General features: G+C 33.3%; 1 non-coding gene and 1 pseudogene across 1 annotated transcript; one reads left to right on the forward strand and one right to left on the reverse strand.

Moving 5' to 3' along the window:
• The first annotated feature begins 1,371 nt into the window (after positions 1-1,371).
• Positions 1,372-21,915, forward strand: part of LOC139848785 (DEAD-box ATP-dependent RNA helicase 40-like) — a 44,748-nt pseudogene continuing 24,204 nt past the window's right edge.
• On the reverse strand, positions 11,321-11,427 carry LOC139850906 (small nucleolar RNA R71). The gene has a single exon (XR_011760282.1). It is a non-coding gene; the product is annotated as a small nucleolar RNA R71 (small nucleolar RNA).

A 21,915-nucleotide genomic window follows, 5' to 3' on the forward strand; every position in this document is an offset into this window, starting at 1 on the left:
TGAGATATTTCATGCTAGTTGCCAAATGATGGTTCTCACATGTGTTAGGTAACTCACAAGGGCTGCTAAGAGCTGATCATTGGAGTGTATATACCAATAGTAAATACATTTAGAAGCTGGGTATTGTACGAGTACGAATACGAGTGCATACGAGTAGAATTGTTGATGAAAATGAATAAGGATGTAATTGTAAGCATTTTTGTTAAGTAGAAGTACTTTGATAAGTGTCTTGAAGTCTTTAAAAAGTGTATGAATACATATTAAAACACTATGTGTATATACATTTTAACTGAGTTGTTAAGTCATCGTTAGTCGTTACATGTAAATGTTGTTTTGAAACCTTTAGGTTAACGATCTTGTTAAATGTTGTTAACCCATTGTTTATTATATCTAAAGAGATGTTAAATTATTACATTATCATGATATTATGATATATTAATATATCTTAGTATGATATATATACAGGTAAATGTTGTTACAACGATAATCGTTACATATATGTCTCGTTTCGAAATCATTAAGTTAGTAGTCTTGTTTTTACATATGTTATTCATTGTTAATACACTTAATGACATGTTTACTTATCATTTATCATGATTAAACATAGTGTATCAATATCTTAATATGATTCATATGTATTTAGTAAGACGTTGTTATAACGATAATCGTTATATATATCGTTTCGAGTTTCTTAATTCAATAAACTCAATTTTATGTATATAACTCATTGTTAAAATACCTAATGAGATACTTACTTATCATAATATCATGTTAACTATATATATAATCTTATATATGTCATCATATAGTTTTTACAAGTTTTAACGTTCGTGAATCACCGGTCAACTTGGGTGGTCAATTGTCTATATGAAACCTATTTCAATTAATCAAGTCTTAACAAGTTTGATTGCTTAACATGTTGGAAACACTTAATCATGTAAATAACAATTTCATTTAATATATATAAACATGGAAAAGTTCGGGTCACTATAGAAATCCACCTTACTATCTACACCTGTTCAAAATAATTGTCCAAATGATAAAAAATAATTGCTAAATATCATTAACCTTCACAATTTACCCTTTTTATTATTGTCAATCATCATTTATTATTGTTTATTTATAGTATAAAATATAAATATAAAATGAATTAAATTAAACCACAATTTTTAGAACCTATTTATTAGTTATATGAACACGGATATAACATACGGTACAATACGTGTATTTAGTATTTGGTATGTGAAGTTTGATGGAATTATTGAGCTAAAATGGGAATGTTGCATGGTATTGTAACCAATTTGTCATCACTATTTTATGTAGTTGTTAATCAATTTGATTCCATAAGGTGATAATGTTTCGGCACCATTCATGTCGTTTGAGTCCACTGGATTCCCCCCAGAACTGTTGAGAGAGGTAAGTCGTTCTTCTTGGCAACTAGAAATTGTTTGATATTATTTAATCGTGTACTGTAACTTTTAACTTATATCAAGTATGTTTGGCATTCCTTTTATAATTGTTACTTAAGGATTAACAATTTTGACTTGACGCAAGTGCGATATTTGTTCCGGAAACAGAGCACGTGTCGTACGCTGGCATGTTGTTCACACACTTATGGAATATTTATTCTGAGTTAGGCTGCAAATTTCGACGTTGGCTCCGTATCGTTTGCCTTAATTGCCCCCTTTTCTTGCTCCTAGTTGCTTCAGTAAGCAACTCTATCTATAGGCCTTCATATTAAAAACAATCAGACTAGGTTATGTGATTCCTGCCTATCGCTCTACAGAACAGAGACATAGTGGCAATTGCTAAGACCGGTTCTGGCAAAATATTATGTTAGAATACAAGGAGCCAAGAGTCAAATTACCATATTAGATAATTTGACTTTGGGATCAGAAAACAAGTTTCATCCTTTCCCTTTAGAGACTTTCACAAGCTGCCAAACCAAGTCAGCCATGAAGACAACAAAACGGATACATGTCTCCACATTGCCATTTACATAAAGGTGGTTCCAAAAATGTTTATGGAGCCTAACTTTTTTAGGAAATAGCTGTTAGACCATTTGATGTATTTAAACATGTTCATATGCATTGTAAACAATATGAATCAGTTTGAAACAATAAAAAAACCATATATTCAAAATGTAGTCCTCAAAGTTTATACTCCATCTTTTACTTCATAATCAACTCTACTTCATAATCATTTCTGTAATATTCAGTCAGCATCCATAATCAATCAAATATTCCGCATATCAATTGAAAACATGGTATCAGAGCTTATGGTTGTCTGATCCAAAATCTATGCAACCGATTATAAGCTTCAATCATTTACCAAACTAAGCTGCCATGTCAACCGACGGTAGCTTAGTAAACAGTTTCAAAACCCAACCGAACCTCAATCTTTTACCATTGAACACATGCTGTCATTATAGACAATGATGGTAACGGGTTAGCTTAAATCATCAAACTGCCATGTCAAAATTGACGGTAGCTCAAATCAAGCCTCAAACTCACCGGCGACCAAGCAACAAGGAATAGTTGTGGTTTCCATGGTGATTATGTTGAAGCTTTTGAATAAATAAAAAAAGGAGTGGGGTGCAGCTGACGGTAACCTAGAGGCTACCAACAATGGTGATCACCACCAACAACCATCAACAGTTAACGGCGGCCATAGGTGTTTACCTGGCACCGGAAAAAAGGGAAAAGAAATCAACAACCTGAACGACGGCGAAAGAAACTGCAAGTGGCGGTGGCGGTGGCTGTGGGCAACGACGAGGTCACCGGCAACAACAATTGGGAACCGGCGGCAGCGGCTGTTCAATTTGCCAACAAACGAACCACCATCGGTCATACCAACCAGCCTTCTTGCCATCTTCAATTTGCGGTATCACGTCAGTTCAAAGGGTATCCTGAATGGTGGACTAAACCAGGAAAGGCAGCAGCAGTAACGGCGGAGCCACCACCAACGGCCACCAATCCAGATGCCGAATTAGGGTTCGGTGGTATTGCTACAACCAAAAACCAAACAACAAAGGCAAGGTGTCGACGGTGACTGCAATTGATGAAACCACCACCAACACCACCGATCAAAGATTCGGTGGTATGGCTTCCACCTCAAAATCCATCGAGTAGAATATATCCACTTTCCTTATAATATTGAAGAGTAAAAAAAGTGGTCGACATTGAAGAGTTAAAGTTTCTCTATGACTATCTTTTGTCAATTTTTTTTAGTCTAATAAATTTTTTTTTTTGAACAACCATCATTCAAAACCTTTTGTCAGTGATGTGAGAAATTCCTTATTTAATTCAATTTCACTAATTATTGGTTAAAAGGGGAAGAGTAATACGGGGTAACTCTTACTTTTATGAAAGGTATTTATATTTGTGGTTTTTATCTACATTTGGCCCAGGCCCAAAACTCTTGTAGTTTAAAGGAATAATAAGACAGTCATAGCCCATATTCAAGCTCAAAATTGATTTGATTAAAAAAAAAGGAAAACAGAGAAGCATGTCACATGTTCTTTTCAATTAATTGTGACTTTTGTTGAGACTAAATATTATTATAAAACCCCCCAACATACAAGTGAGGGGGAGTTTGATCATAATATCATTGTGTGTTGGTAGAAAAGAAGTGTCATTACGACGTCACTAATCCTTATTTTTTTATGATTGTTTCCGGTACATATCCAACACACGGGTGAGGGGGAGATTGATTCTAGCGTCACCGTGAGTTGATTACCGAAGCATCTAATGGAATAGAGCAAGACACTCCGGGCGAACCAAACAAGGCTAAAGTTGAACTGGGTTTATGTCTGACGAGCCAAACAAGGTTCAAGTGGAGCTGGGTTCATGTCAGGAAAAGGAAACTTAAATATATCAAGGCGAACCAAACAAGGTCCAAGATTGGATTGGGTTCATGTCTTGAGATTGAACAATCCTTGACGAACCAAACAAGGTTCAAGATGAATTGGGTTCATGTCAGGGAACGAAAATTTAAATACTCCTTGGCCAACAAGTAAAGGTTCAAGAATGAACTGGGTTCATGTCAGGAGCTTGATGATCGAGGCAAATCTAATGAGTTCAAGTCGGGAATCGGCTGAACAAAATTGAAGGCTAGCTCGTGATTGACTAGTCAACTGAAGACCCCTCAATGATGTATTGGGCAAGTTGAATTGTGGAGATCTTACTATTCAACTTGAGGGGGAGTGTTAGAATACAAGGAGCCAAGAGTCAAATTACCATATTAGGTAATTTGACTTTGAGATCAGAAAACATGTTTCATCCTTTCCCTTTAGAGACTTTCACAAGCTGCCAAACCAAGTCAGCCATGAAGACAACAAAAAGGATACATATCTTCACATTGCCATTTACATAAAGGTGGTTCCAAAAATGTTTATGGAGCCTAACCTTTTTAGGAAATAGCTGTTAGACCATTTGATGTATTTAAACATGTTCATATGCATTGTAAACAATATGAATCAGTTTGAAACAAAAAAACCATATATTCAAAATGTAGTCCTCAAAGTTTATACTCCATCTTTTATTTCATAATCAACTCTACTTCATAATCATTTCTGTAATATTCAGTCAGTATCCATAATCAATCAAATATTCCGCATATTAATTGAAAACACATTAGGCTATCTGAATCCTGTTTTCATGCTGCTCAGACATTGTCACAACAATCCTCAAAACGGACCTACAGTTGTCGTTTTAGCTTCCACGAGAGAACTTGCTACTCAAATACAAGATGAAGCCATCAACTTTGGCCGATCAATTAGAATTTCCTGCACCGTGAGTCTTTAAATACTACCATCATTGTTGTAAATAACCTCAATTACTCCCGCTTACTTCTTTTTTAAGAGCAGACCGATCCGTTTTTCTAAAGTTCGTTTAATTGATTGGTCATCGTTTGTTAATGGGTCAAAATCGGATCTTTTGGTCAAAGTCGGTCATAATCAATATTGGTCAACATTTTAATATGAATTTAAACTAGAATTTCAGAGTTCTTAAACAAATGAACCGTTATGTTTTGGTTTTTAGACAATTATGTTAAAGTTAATGTTTATATTTATGGTATTCTTCTATATTTACACACGTAATCTTGAAATCTATTATTTAAATGTTTAAAAAGTCTAATCCGATTAATCCCTGAATTGCCGATTACTCCCTCAAATGTCTCAACCGAGTTTGAACATGAAGCAGATATCGTTGTAGCTACCCCTGCCCGTCTTAATGATATTCTTGAAATGAGGAAGGTTAATTTTCGCCACGTGTCTCTTCTTGTGCTTGACGAGGCTGACGATAGGATGCTTCATATGGGGTTTGAGCCTCAGATAAGGAAGATTGTGAACGAAATACCACCTCGCAGGCAAACAGTTATGTATACTGCCACCTGGCCAAAAGAAGTTAGGAAGATAGCTGGTGATCTTCTTGTCAACCCTTTTCAGGTCGCAGATGAGTTTGCTGCAAACAAGTCTATTACACAGGTAGAACGTTATCCATATCTTTGCTACGTGCTTGGAATACACAAAGATGAAATTTAGTTATGCTTAAGGTTTCATCTGGTGCTAAAATACTAGGAGGATGGGTTAAATACTTGCAATTAGAGGTGGTACTTTAAGCCTGTTGGCATATGAATGTCTTGATCTTTTTAATGTTTTTTAAAGGTTCAAACTTGTAATAAGATGTATAAGCTAGAAAGAGAAGGGCTTGAAAAGTCTAAAATATTTTTTAATGCACAACATGTGTTTCAAAGCATTCATCTTTATCAAGACGTTGGATTGTTGTTGATTTATTATTTGATTACAATAAAATTTTTGGACAAAAACTGTGTCTGATCAACTAAGCACAACCCTCAACATGAACACTACATTTTTCCATATTTAGGTTAAGTGTATGAAACTTTCTCCTTTATGTGTGTGTAAATTTTATTTGTTCCTTTCCCATTAAAAGGTGATCTAAATTGAGACATGGAGGTGGCTTTTGTTCTGATTTATATATGTATTGGTGTCTTAAGTGAATCTTTTGCCAGACTTTTTTTGGGTAAGCGAGGAAACCCTCCTATGAACACGAGCACATTGGCTCCCCCATAGAAAGTAAAACCTCGGGTAATCAAGCCTCCCGAGTGCGAGACCTGATACCGGGTGAATTGCGCATTATGCGCTCCCTCTAGTCACACTCCCTTTTTGAGTAAGCGAGGAAACCCTCCTATGAACACGACCTTACTTGAACAGGATCTTTTGCCAGACTTCGATAATAACTAGTTGTGGAGCCCTCGCTTCGCACCGGGGGCTCCGTTTTGAATGCGAGTTAAAAAAAAAGTCTTGATCTATTTTGTAAAAAAAAAAAATTTTTCGACATAACATTGAAGGGTTGTTCCTTTTGTGAAAGTTGCTTCTTTTAGCGTTCGGGTTTTATTTTAAAAAAAAGTTAGTAAAGTGGGGGTTCGATTTGTATTTTAATAAAAGTTAGTGGGTTAAGTTTATGAAATTTGAAAAAACTTTACGTATAAAGTGGGGGATCGATTTGTATTTTAATAAAAGTTAGGGGGTTAAGTTTGTGAAAATTGAATATTAGTAAAAAAAAAAGTTAGTAAAGTGGGGGTTCGATTTGTATTTTAATAAAAGTTAGGGGGTTAAGCTTGTGAAATTTGGGGGAAAATATACGTATAAAGTGAGGGGTTCGATTTGTATTTTAATGAAAGTTATGGGGTTAAGTTTGCGAAAAGTGGAAAAATGAAATATTAGTAAAAAAAAAAAAAAAAAGTTAGTAAAGTGGGGGTTCGATTTGTATTTTAATAAAAGTTAGGGGGTTAAGCTTGTGAAATTTGGGGAAAAATATACGTATAAAGTGGGGGGTTCGATTTGTATTTTAATGAAAGTTAGGAGTTTAAGTTTGCGAATAGTGAAAAAATGAATAGTACTATTCATTTGAACTTTACCTTTTAGATATAGGTATATAATAAATTATAATTAGATCTCTAAACCAAATTCATGATATCAAATAGCACTTACTTTTTGTTATATCTATGCTGTGCTGAAGGGTGTGAACATAGTCCAGTTTTATATATGTATTGGTGTCTTAAAGTAAATCTTTAACTAGAAAGCGAGAATAATAAATAATTAGATCTTTAAAGCAAATTCATGATATCAAGTAGCACCTAGTTCTTGTTATATATGCTTTGCTGAAGAGAGTGAACATTATTGCTGTCTAGAAATACGGTTCTTTCATATAGTCACTAGTAATCATATTACTCACTGTCATTTCTAGTTGTGCAAATTTTAGTGAATTGCATTGACATTAAGAGAACTCTTAAATAAAAGATGCCGCACTGTAGATAAGGTTTGAACTTTGCCGGATCTCTATTATACGTACTTGATAGTGTTCCAAATGAACATTTATTTAGGCACAATATCCTTCCACTATGTAAAGTTTTCAGTTGCAATTGTTCTATTTTCAAGTAATATTCGTTTAAATAAATAAGTGCGAAGACGAAAGACGAAAATGAAGATTTGAAGACGCAAATGACCAAAAAGCTCAAATGTACAAGATACAATCCAAGTGGTTCAATTTATTGATGAGAAACGTCTAAAAATTACAAGAGTACAAGTCGCGGAACGCAAAGTACAAGATATCTAAGCATACGAAAGGACGTTCGAAAATCCGGAACCGAGACATAAACCGGGCGTAAACGTACGAGACAACGGAGCTAAAATTACAAGTCAACTGTGCACAAGAATATAATACAATATATATATAATTATATATATTATATTATATATTAATTAATTCGAGCAGCCCGCGTTTTGCAAATAAAAAATATCTGATCCAGGCTGGCCATGCGAGTGCATGAGAAATGCACTAAAATCCCATGCACTTGCATGAGCCCATGCGAGTGCATGGGAAATACACTACAATCTCATGGGAGTGCATGAGCTTCAGATTCAGGAAATATGTCTATAAAAGGCAGGCTTCTGCTCGACGAGAAAACACACCTTCACTACTTTTTTCTTTCCTCAGTAAGAATAATATTTATATTTATATTTATAATATTAAGTTTAATTTAAGATTAATAATAATTGGGTTATTGTAAGAAATGTTTTACGGGTTTTAAAGTCGAAACTCTGTCCGTGTAACGCTACGCTATAAATAATCATTGTAAGTTATGTTCTTCCTTTTTAAATTAATGTCTCGTAACTAAGTTATTATTATGCTTATTTGAGTCGAAGTAATCGTGATGTTGGACTAAATATTAAGACGGGGTTATTGGATTTTGTACCATAATTCGGGTTTGGACAAAAAAACCGACACTTGTGGACATTGGACTATGGACTATTAATAGATGGAGGGTATTGTCTAATCGAATGACAACTCATAGGAATCTATCGAACCTATCTTCAAATTAGTTAATCTAATAATTATTAAATGATTATGAATGTCCTATTTAGTGACGTTTATACGACATCCTTTACAATCATTTAATTAATTATTCAGGTTGGGTAATTGATTATTCAAACTGATCAAGTAGGTACATTAATATTCATATCTCATTAAAACAGGGGTGGATTACATACAGGGGTAATTGGTGTAATTGTTAACAAAGTATTAAAACCTTGGATTACACGCAGTCGATAACCTAATGTAATTATTAACAAATTATTAAAACCTTGTTACAGTCTAAATCCCTAATTAGTTAGAATATTTGACTTCGGGAATAAGGTTAATTTGACGAGCATTTTATAATTATGACCGATGAACTATAATGGGCAAAAACCAGATAGGTTTCAAATAATCCAGGACAAAGGACAATTAACCCAGAGTAATAAATTAAAATCAAAATGTCAAACATCATGATTACGGAAGTTTAAATAAGCATAATTCTTTTATTATATTTCTCATCGTACTTTTATTTATTGTCATTTTATTTATTGCAATTTTATATATCGTCATTTATTCATTGTTATTTATTTTACGCACTTTAATTATTGTCATTTATCTTTACGCTTAAAATATAAAATCAACAAACCGGTCATTAAACGGTAAACCCCCTTTATAATAATAATATTACTAAATATAATTATATATATTTTGTATAAATATAGTTTTATAAAAATATAGTACGTAATCACTAGCTTCCTGTGGAACGAACCGGACTTACTAAAAACTACACTACTCTACGATTAGGTACACTGCCTATAAATATTGTAGTAAGGTTTAGGTATATCCAATCTATATAAATAAATAAAACTTGTATCATATTTAGTCGTATTTCGTAGTAAAAATTAATAGTATTTCGTATACACCGCTGCACACATCAAGTATTTTTGGCACCGCTTCCGGGGACTCGGTGAAAAACGCTATATTTTTATAAACTATTTTTTTGTAAAAATATATTATTTCTCATTTCGTAAAAATATTTTGTGTTTATAATAATTGTTAAAAAACTATAATATATATATATATATATATATATATATATATATATATATATATATATATATATATATATATATTTTAAGATTTTATATATAAAATTAACAAGTAATTTTATTTTTAGATTTTAAAATATAAGTTTATTTTAAAATTATATAAATATTTTCTATAATATAAAATCAGAAAATTAAAATCAAATAATAAATATAAATATTAAACTGGGCCGAAGCTTTCGAAGCCCGAATAATTCCTGGAACATTGGGTCATGCGATCGCATGAGCCCACAGCTCTATTCCTATGCGATCGCATGAGGAGATCTGACTGACAACCTAGTACGCGTAATTAATACGGATTAGGGTTTAATTATAATTAATTATATTATTTAGGGTTAAGATTTAATTATTATTATTATTTAGGTTTAAGGTTATTAATTAGTTTTTAATTCTAGTTGTTAGATTTAAATTGTAATATTAAGTTTAATTATTATTATTAATTATATAGATTAATATTTTTATAAAAATAATATTTTTATATAAAATTTTATTTTTATCATTTTTAGATTATATCCTTTTATAATTTGTATCTTTTTATTATTTAGTACGTAGTCTTTATAATTTTCGTTCGTAATATATAGTTTTAAGCTTAGTATTTCGCCGTAGTATTTCTAGATCTTTAAGTTTCGCCGTAAAATCCCTTAAATTCTTTTTCTTTAGATTAAGATTTAGGCACCTTAGAATTTTGCGACACAGTTTATAGATTTTAGTACCTTCTAAGTAATTGCCGATTTTTCTTTTAGAATTACATTTTTAGTACCTTTAGATTTAAGACTTTAGTCGCTACTTTTTAGTTTTAAGTTTTTAGACGCTAAGCTTTTAGACGTCAAATTTTAGTTTCTAAGTTATAGATTGTTTTTCGACCTTTTTTGACGCGCTTTTTCTTTCTCATTTATACGCTCTAGTTTTTAGGACATAGATTTTTATTTCAAAATTTCGACGAAAAATTATAAAAAGCGATTAAATTAATAGACATCCAAATTTTCTGGTTCGTAGTAATAGTTGGATTTGTTAGTGGCGAGTTGTGGATTTTCCGATTTAAAGGATCCTGGCTACCTGCTGCATCTATTGGCTATTCGAAACGTGGGCAAAATCAGAAAAGCCTATTAATTTGATAACTTATATAATTTTTATATTTATAACTAATAGGATATTCAGTGAATGCATCGAGCAAAACGTTCACCACCTTTCATACGTTCACCACCTGTAACCAGATCAAGACATCTAGCTAATATTGCCGCTGTTGATTTTTCTTTAGAATCATCATCTATTCGAACAAGTACTCCAATTTAAATTTCCGATAATCCATTTTTTGAACCCGACCTCACAATTGAGAACCCGGAGGATATTCAAGGACAATTCCAAGATCCTGAACCACTAATCATTCCTTCTGAACCACAAACTGTTAAATCAAAATCCTCTAGTGATTCGTATTCAACAAATTCAATTATGAAAGTAACGGAACCTCAAAGTATGGAAGACCGAATGAGAACCACACGCACTGGCCAAGGACATGCCATTATTGAGCCAGACATTAATGCGCCAGATTATGAAATTAAAGGACAAATCCTACACATGGTAACTAATCAATGCCAATATAGTGGTACGCCAAAAGAAGATCCAAACGAACATCTTCGAACCTTTAATAGGATATGTACTCTATTCAAAATCATAGAAGTTGAGGATGAACAGATCTATCTCATGCTGTTTCCATGGATTTTAAAGGGAGAAGCCAAAGATTGGTTAGAATCGTTACCTGAAGGAGCGATTGATACATGGGATGTTTTAGTTGAGAAATTTCTTAAAAGATTCTTTCCGGCATCTAAAGCCATGAGACTTCAAGGAGAAATTGTTACGTTCGCGCAAAAGCCAAATGAAACATAATATGAGGCGTGGACAAGATTCAAAAAGTTGTTGAGAGGATGTCCTCAACACGGTTTAGACACTTATCAAATAGTATAAATATTCTACCAAGGTGTCGACGTCGCTACACGAAAAGACATCGACACAGCAGCTGGTGGTTCCATTATGAAGAAAACCTCAACTAAAGCTCACATTATCATTGATAACACAGCCTCCTACTTACATGAGTGGCACCAGGAAAAAGATATTTTTCAATCATCTAAAGCGGCTAGACCCGATTCTAGCCATGACTTTGATTCCGTTTTCGCAAAAATAGATGATTTCGAGAGACGAATGAAAAAGATGACTAAATATATTCACGCAATACGAATCAGTTGTGAGCAATGCGGTGGACCACACTTAACGAAAGATTTTTACATTGAACAAATGATGGAACAACGTGAGAATGTTTCCTACATGAACCAAAGGTCGGGAAATAATTATCAAAATAATTATCAACCGCCAAGGCCAAACTTTAATCGAAATCAAAACATTCTTTACAATCCAAATGGACCCAACAATAACTCGTATAACCAAAAAGGTCTGAATAACTAACCAACTCAAAATAACACTTTCAGTCAACAAAGACCTAGCTTGTATAAACCACCACAATAAACCGAAGAGAAAAAGCAAAATCTGGAAGAAATGATGGCAAAGCTAATGGAATCTCAAACACAATTTATTACATCTCAAACCCAAACAAATGAGAGGTTTGATCAGTCATTAAGAACTCAACAAGCTTCCATTTTGAATCTAGAAAAACACGTAGGTACTCTTGCTAGCATGACGAGTGAGAGGGAATAAGGAAAGCTACCGAGTAATACTGAAGTAAATCCTCGGAATGAGAATGTTAATATGGTGTCAACAAAATCTGAAAAACCAGCACCATAAGATGGGAAGGTTTTAGATGTGAGTAACAATGAAGAAGTTACACAACCACCACCACCCGAGTATGTAAAGCCAGTGGTGGCACCCTACATACCACCCATCCCATTTCTAAGAAAAGGAATTGAGTATGAGAAAGTGATAGGTAATAAAGTTTGTGATACCTTTGGAAAGAAGAAGAAGAAGAATAAAAAAGTACAAGAAACAAAAACCGTAAAAATAAACCGGTGAAGACAGTTCCACCAAAACTTCCACCCAAGTTGGGTGATCCGGGTGAATTTATTGTTCCTTGTCTACTTAGTGATTGTGTCATGTATGATGCACTAGCAGATTTAGGTGCGAGTGTGAGTGTTATGCCTCTTTCATTATATAAGAGATTAGGTGTAGGTGAGTTAAGTCCAACGGAAATGAGTGTTCGACTCTTTGATCAAACCATTAGGCACCCAGTTGGAATTGCTGACAACCTACCCGTTCAAGTGGGTAATTTAACCTTTTTAGTCGAATTTATTGTCATTGACATAGAAGAGGACTCAAATATTCCACTAATTTTAGGACGACCATTCTTAGCATCTACCGGGGCGTTAATTGATGTACAGGAAGGTAGAATGACACTTAGTAATGGTGAAAAATCGATCACCATTGTGATTCGAAAGTCTAAATCTCCACCAACCAAAACCGTTGAACTAATAAAAACGATTGGTAAGAACCATATTATTTTACCAACTCCAACGGTAGTGATTAACAATAATAAAACGCCTAAGTGTGGGGAAGATGAAGTAACACCTAATGATGACCTGGTAACAAAGAACCCCGTTGTTGATACGAAATTAAATGACCCCGTTATTAACAGTTCAATGAAGAAACTAATTAAACGGATTCGCGATGCTAGAGCCAAGGGGAACTCTAAGTTATGTAACCGGTTAGTATCCAATCTATCTCCTACAGAAAAGGAAAAACTAGCTGAAATTGTGGATATTACACAAGAATCCGACCAATGGCTTAAAGCAAAAGTCACAGTTATGCAAGTTGATTATGGTCCAAAAGAAATTGACAATGAAGTTAACCACAATTTCGACACCACAGCTAGCTAAGTGTGGGGAGATTCAAATGTTCTAAAAAGAAAATGTTGCCTAGAGTTAGTTGTTCTGTTCTCGTGTAGTTTCGAGAATGGAATTCGATTGGTCTTTTCCACTAGCAGACACTAAAGAACTAGTTTTCTCCCTCCATTCTGAATTTTTGTTTTGTAGGTTTTGTATGAAATTAATATGTTTTTTAAATTTAAGTTTTGTGTGATTTTAAAAAAAACAAAATTTACTTTATTTCACTAAGTTGAAAAAAATAATTTCTAAAATTCGTCGTGATTTAAAGACTAGATCATAGAATCAAAATTGCTTTACCCAAAGACGGGGCGAAAAATTTTGTTATCATTATTTTTAATATTATTGATCTAAAGTATGCCAAAAAAAATTTTAAAAACCCGAAAATCTTTGTTTTTAAAACAATCGCTTTAAAACAACAATTTTTAAATTTTGTCGAGGGATGGACTAGGTAAACGTACCGAAACTACCTCTACCTAAAGTAAAAGGAAACACAATTTTAAAAAATTATCCATTTAAATTGTTTTAATAAATAAAGGTTTTATAAAAAAATATATATATGTATATATGTTTGTAGTCTATCTTATGTACAAAACAGAGTAAAATACACATTTTCAAAAATTAGCAAATAGTCCAGAAAAGCAACCATTTTTGAAGAAAAACATGTGTGATAAAACAACAAAAGGAATGAACGATGAAGCGCGCCATCTATCATTCGACGAGCTTTGTAATTACAAACTGGGTATTTTTAATCACTTTTCTACACTAATCACCCTCATGAATTTATAATTATAGTCTGATTTCATGCAAATGAGGGCATTGCATGATCTCAAGTATGGGGAAGGGTTATAAATTCTCTCGAATTTACACTTGGTTTAATTGCCAAATTTTGTGAAAATTTGAAAAATTTTCAACTAAATGAATTCAAAATCTTGTTTATACATATTTATGAACGATAAAACTAGATGATAATACCGAAATTATTGTTACCTCGGAAAGGACATAAATTGAGAAACAACCCAAAACGCTTGAACTCATTTAAAATGGAATAGAAGAGAATAAAAAGGCAAAGAAAGAAATAAATAAAAGCTAAGTGTGGGAAGAATTTACCAAGTTATTTAAATCACATATCACATATTTTTGTACAAATAATTGAAGGTACTTTTGTTTTGGACGATTTTAATCAGTTTTAATCGATTTCTTATAATATATTTGAAAGAAATGTGCCATTTGATTTAAAAGGAAGTAAAGTATTTCGAAAAAAGAAATGAATGAAGTAAAGTCTTCCGAAAAAGACACATGCTTCTTGATTTAGGTCAGGAAGTTGTCGTCCAGACCAGTTGTAGAGTCTACGAAAAACCTTGAAAAGTTTTCTCAAAAATCAGCTGGAAATCCAGGGACCTCATCATCAAACAGGGTCACCATGTGGTCAAACTTATCGTAACCATGAGAGGATCTGTCTCGTAAAATGGGGAGGGCGCCATGCAAATTAGCTTGATAAGACTAATGAATCATACCCCCAGAAAGGATAATCTCCTTAAAGATTAAAAATCATGATTTAAGCCTGATATTACTCAATCCTTGAGATTGACTTTAAAGATTGAGAATTACAAACTCATGGAATTCGATGATATCTAAACTCGAGCTTGAACGAGAAAATATTTTGATCAAATTAAAACCGATTTGTTTTCTAAAAATCTATTTTCAATGCGTTCATTACCATTGAACGTAAAATCCTAAGAATTCATCAGAATTCATTAGGTCACCTGAACCAAATCGGGTGTCAACCGTAAGAACGGTGATTGCATAGCATGATCGAAGACAGGACCTTGTGCCAGACCGAAAAATTATAGGGTGATCTTTACTATTTCTCCTATAAAGGATAGTAATTGCATCCAAAACGGTTTTTTACCACAATTATCTGCATGTCATGAGACATTGCCTTAACAGTTGCTTGTTCATCGCTTTCCTTTACAACCGGACGGTAGTTTACCGAAAGGTAATATACGGAGCAAGTATACTGGACGTGTGTTTTCTTAATATAAGGTTAGCAAGTGGGTGATACAAAATCGCAAGTTTTGAGCTAAAATTTTAAAATATGAAACCCACACAACCCACAAAAACATTTTGCAAACACCGGCGAAGGGTTATTTCGGAAAACTTATCTAGGGTAAAAGCTAGAATGAATTTTTAAAAGATCATATGTTTTCATAAAGATCCAATTTCCTTAAGGATCTAAATTTTTATAGTCATGTGGGACTGTAAACCACATCGTTACTATCATTGTTCATAATAAAGTGTGAGAATAAAAAAGTGATTCGAGTAAAGTGTGATTTAATTTCAAGTTCTATATTGCTTGAGGACAAGCAACGCTCAAGTGTGGGGATATTTGATAGTGCTCCAAATGAACATATATTTAGGCGCAATATCCTTCCAATATGTAAAGTTTTCAGTTGCAATTGTTCTATTTTCAAGTAATATTCGTTTAAATAAATAAGTGCGAAGACGAAAGACGAAAATGAAGATTTGAAGACGCAAATGACCAAAAAGCTCAAATGTACAAGATACAATCCAATTGGTTCAATTTATTGATGAGAAACATCTAAAAATTACAAGAGTATAAGTCGCGAAACGTAAAGTACAAGATATCTAAGCATACGAAAGGACGTTCGAAAATCTGGAACCGAGACATAAACTGGGCGTAAACGTACGAGACAACGGAGCTAAAATTACAAGTCAACTGTGCACAAGAATATAATACAATATATATATAATTATATATATTATATTATATATTAATTAATTCGAGCAGCCCGCGTTTTGCAAATCAAAAATATCTGATCCAGGCTGGCCATGCGAGTGCATGAGAAATGCACTAAAATCCCATGCACTTGCATGAGCCCATGCGAGTGCATGGGAAATACACTACAATCTCATGCGAGTGCATGAGCTACAGATTCAGGAAATATGCCTATAAAAGGCAGGCTTCTGCTCGACGAGAAAACACACCTTCACTACTTCTTTCTTTCCTCAGTAAGAATAATATTTATATTTATATTTATAATATGAAGTTTAATTTAAGATTAATAATAATTGGGTTATTGTAAGAAATGTTTTACGGGTTTTAAAGTCAAAACTCTGTCCGTGTAACGCTACGCTATAAATAATCATTGTAAGTTATGTTCTTCCTTTTTAAATTAATGTCTCATAACTAAGTTATTATTATGCTTATTTGAATTACTGCCTATAAGTGTTGTAGCAAGGTTTAGGTATATCCAATCTATATAAATAAATAAAACTTGTATCATATTTCGTCGTATTTCGCAGCAAAAATTAATAGTATTTCGTATACACCGCTGCACACATCAGTACTCCTCTAAATAAGTGAATCTGATATATAATATCTGTTGTAATGTTTTTCAGTATGTTGAAGTGGTTCCGCACATGGAGAAGCAGAGGCTTGTGGAGCAGATTCTACGATCTGAACAATGGGGTTCCAAAAGTTATAATCTTCTGTTCCACTAAAAAGTTATGTGACCAGTTTACACGTAGTATTGGTCGTAATTGTTGGAGGTGCAAACCTAAGTCACACATCGGTTATGGGACAAAACAAATGTATGTATATAAGTCTAAGGGGAAGTCCCTCTATCACCAATTGGTTTTAGAAAAGGATAGACTCTTGGACTTATATTGCAGGACATTGTGTTTGGGCTATACGATCTTTACAAATGGTATCAGAGCTAGGTTATAGCCCCGATGTGGTGGACAGCGCAGTGGTCACACCCTTGAGCGTAGGCAGTGACGTGGCGCAACCCTGGCACGATGAGTTGATCCTGGAAGCCTTGTATCGAAATCTCCCTGCCCTCCCACCAGGTTGAGAGTTCCGAGTTGGCGGCGGTAAAGGTTGTATCCGCACTATCATTGGAGGGGAGACCCAGATGGACTTGGGTTTGAGGAGAGGTTTGTTGGAGGTGCAAACCAAAGTCCCACATCGGTCATGGGACAAAACAAATGTATGTAAAGTGTGTAGGCTTCGGTCTAAAATAAAACGGCAGCTAGCTTAGTGGTTAAGTTAGGGTTTGGCCAACCCTAATTTAGTTGGGCCGGTTTAGGGTTTATTTAGACTAGGGTTTATTCTAATCCTTGACTATAAATAGTCTCTCAATTGAATGTACTTGGCATCACCTCCAAATTAATAATAATACTCTCTAGTTCCAAAGTAGATGTAGGTTTCACATCGAAACTGAACCACTATAATTCTAGTGTCGTTTTATTTATTCTTGTGTTTATTTCTCAGTTGTGTTTTGTGACTGCTAATCTGATCAGGGTAATTAAACTTAACAAATGGTATCAGAGCCAGGTTATAGCCCCGATGTGGTGGACAATGCAGTGGGCGCACCCCTGAGCGCAGGCAGCGACGTGGCGCAACCCTGACACGATGAGTTGATCCTGGAAGCCTTGTATCGAAATCTCCCTGCCCTCCCACCAGATTGAGAGTTTTGAGTTGGCGGCGGTAAAGGTTGGATCCGCACTATCGTTGGAGGGGAGACCTAGATGGACTTGGGTTTGAGGGGAGGTTTGTTGGAGGTGCAAACCAAAGTCCCACATCGGTCATGGGATAAAACAAATGTATGTATATAAGTCTAAGGGGAAGTCCCTCTATCACCAATTGGTTTTAGAAAAGGATGGACTCTTGGGCTTATATTGCAGGACATTGTGTTTGGGCTATACGATCCTTACAGTAATTTGGGGGCTGCAGCCATTCATGGAGACAAAACTCGGGTTGAGAGAGAATGGGTTTTGAATCAATTCTGTTATAGAAAGTCTCTGATATTAGTTGCTACAGCTGTTGGAGTGCGAAGTCGAATTACAAAAGGAATAAATGCGAGCTATGTTGATCGAGCAATATTGGTTTCTGTCTGATGAAGGCTTGCGACCGCGAACATATGCTTCACAATTCTCGCGTTTGAGAAAAGTGGTCTGGGCGGGCAGAATTGTAACACAATTAGGAGAGTCCTCGTTTGTTTGATTCGTCGTAGTTTAGCACTATAAATACATCCATATGTACCTGTAATTTATGTGCAAGAAAATTATAAAGTAAAATCTCTTGTTTGCGTCCGTGGAGAAAACCCTTCACAATTTTTGGAGTTAGAATATAACCATGTTAAATTCCAACGTCGTTTATCTTTATTCATCGTTATGCTTGATATTATTCGTTTGTTGTAGTGGGTTTGTGATCGTGGAAGATCACGTGTCTTGGTTTATGGTCCTCATGAATTCCTAACATTGACGTCAAGAATGTAAGGTAAAAACAGAGTAAAACAAATATAAACTCCCTTTCAGTAAAATCTAAGCTTAAATGCTAACATTATTATATTATGGTATTTGTAGGGTGGTGATTGTTGGTTTAGTGTGCACGTCATAACACAAATCTATACTACCGATTATATACAGGCCTATGGGGTCACACACTTTAGCATTTAGACACCATTATTATATATTGTTGATATATAATTATAACCTATAGTTTGAGAAAACGTAATTTAATTAAATATGATTTAATTAAATTAAATAATAAAGTATTATTTTAGTTTTAATTAATATGTAATTAATTAAACTACATGTCGGCTAAGTAAAAATTAATTTGCAAATTGAGGATCTTTTAAAGATTACATCAAATCTTTATATATATATATATATATATATATATATATATATATATATATATATATATATATATATATATATATATATATATATATATAAATAAAAATATCAACTTGCAAATCAATATTGGGAAGTCACGATCCATGTCAACATCCAAAATATTTGAATGATTTCGTAGCATGATTTTTTAACTATATATGTGTTCAAAGATTTCAAATCAGACACACACTTGCATACTTATCCTTGAGTTAAAGTTTGCTTTCATTCTTCAACAAAATACTCCTGTCAAGATTATACATAGATTTCTTTGACATGATACAAAATATGAGATCATATATATCTTATATATTAAGAAAGAGTTTTCTTCGTTTTACGATCCAACTTGATTTCAAAGAAAACAAGTACATCATTCTCTTCTTGTTTCATTTAATTAAATAATCATTGTGATTATTAAGAAAGAGTTTTCTTATATATAAGTATATCTTATATATTAAGAAAGAGTTTTCTTCATTTTACGATCCAACTTGATTTCAAAGAAAACAAGTACATCATTCTCTTCTTGTTTCATTTAATTAAATAATCATTGTGATTATTTAATTCAACTTTTGGTTGTTGTTGACAACCTAAACGTGATCAGAAGAACAAAAAGATTGTTTTGATTTTACTTTTCAAACTTAAAATTGAAAACAATATTGGATATTGTTTTTGAGTTATATACGAACTAGCATCTGATTGGTGTTGCTTGACGTGCTGTGTGGATCAACCATAGAGATATTCATACACTTTGAATATATGTTTCAACTTAGACGTGGATAATTCTTTCTACCGTTCTTGCATCGCTCACTAAAGGTATATCTAAACTCCTCTTTGTGAATTTATTACTTGAATTATTAGTGGCGTAATTGGATCTTGTTGGGATCGTTAATCGTGTAAATGTTTTACTTGAAATTTTATAATAAAATAAATGATGTTTATTTTAATGATTAATAAAAGATGTTTATTTTCATGTTCCGCTGCGTTTCTAAATTTTAAAAGTACACACGGTTTTCCATCAGTGGTATCAGAGCCGTTTTTACACCGTTTTAATTGTCGCATGACTATTCTTTAGATTTAGCTTTGTGGTGTATTGGTGAAAGTCAAAACCTTTTTGATTTTAAAAGTCAACTCTGTTGATCTAGACTTAACCTCATGATACACAAATATGATTGAAAGAATATCACTATTTTAAATTGTAGATTTAATTGTTATGGATTGAATAATTGTTATAATTGTTGAATGTTTTATTCCATGGTTATACACATGCATTGTAACCATGGACAAGTCATACTTAGGTTTTAATAATGTAGTTATTAAAATTTTGACTGCATACATAGGCCATAATGCGCCGACCTATGTGTGATTGTTGTGATTGTTGATTACGACAATATTATGCCATGTTGGTTATTTATTGGAAAGGCCATTTTGAAACCAAAATTGTATTATATTTATTTTTCAATTTCATAGTATTGTATTTAGATTTATTTAAATTAGTAAAAGTACTAGATTAGTTGTATTTTTTAATTTTAAATAAATGTAACAAGATGAAGATTGAAGATAAAATACAACATGGAGTTTGGCTTAGAAGATGGCGAATAGATCAAATTAACAACGATGACTTTCGGAAAGTTTTTACTTGGTTCTTAAATCAAGTGGGAGCTATGATATTATCCTTAGTTTGACCTCTTGATCCCATGTTGGCTCATGGGATCAAGCATAGGATTTTTGGGCTAGGCTATGTATGTGTGTGATGCAAGATTGTGTTTTATTTTACGCATTTATTTATAATTGTTGATATAATCTATGCTAAAAATTTTTTGATAAAAACATTCAACAAAACACATAATGAGTTTAAATTAAAATTGATGATTTTAAAAGTTAAATTCTAACGAGTTTAAAATTGATGATTTTAAAACTCAAATAATATATATGGGCGACATCTTTTAAAACTGTTTAAAATGATACACAATGTGTATTTGTTATTTTTATAAATAAAATAAAATAACAAACTAGACGCACAAACATAATTGACATATACAATTGGTTAAAATGTTTTTTTAACTAATAGTGTAGCGAATCTTGTGTGCATGCATTATTCGTTGACACGAACTTTTTTTCTAAAATACCCGTCAATTTTAAGTCATGCCATCCAATGAGCTTGCAAACACTCCTCGTTGTTTTTATGATCTAGTGAGACTAGGCTAAATTATAGCCACGAGGTGGATTAGTGAGACTAGCGTGAATTTCCATTGTTTCCAAATTGAACGACTTAATCGTATTCACGCTGAGTCCTGAGTTTGAGGAAAGGATGGGACAAACATTCCAATAGATAATAGTGGTTGGTTTAACTACATATATCTCTAGGTCCCATAAAGATCTAAGAGTTGTACTTATAATGCAATTGGTACCCGCTACCTACCAATAGACTCCATAACTGCTAGCTGTTCAACAGATGTAGCTATGAAATCTCTATGTAGATCTTAGGCTTTCGTAAATTAATTGTTTTTAAAAAAAAATTATAAAAACTTGGGTAGTTAATTTATTAAATCTCAATATCGAAAATATTAAATTGAATCTTATATCTGTTGTAGATGTCAAATAATCAAAACGTAAACCAAAACACATTTTTTTTCTTTATTGGAGAAGGATAAACTCAATGTTCAAACTTCCTAGACTTGCAATGCAACCTGAGAACTGTTTCTCAAGCATAAATGGAAGTTGAACAAAATTTAGAACCCTTTATCCATTCTTCATGCTGTGGCAGTTGCTGATGTTCAGCGAAATGCTTATCGGATGTTGTTCGATGATCAAGAAGAAATAGGATGGAAGGGTGAAAAAGAA

The sequence above is a fragment of the Rutidosis leptorrhynchoides genome, chromosome 5 (assembly GCF_046630445.1).
Source record: "Rutidosis leptorrhynchoides isolate AG116_Rl617_1_P2 chromosome 5, CSIRO_AGI_Rlap_v1, whole genome shotgun sequence".
NCBI classification, from domain to species: Eukaryota; Viridiplantae; Streptophyta; class Magnoliopsida; order Asterales; family Asteraceae; genus Rutidosis; species Rutidosis leptorrhynchoides.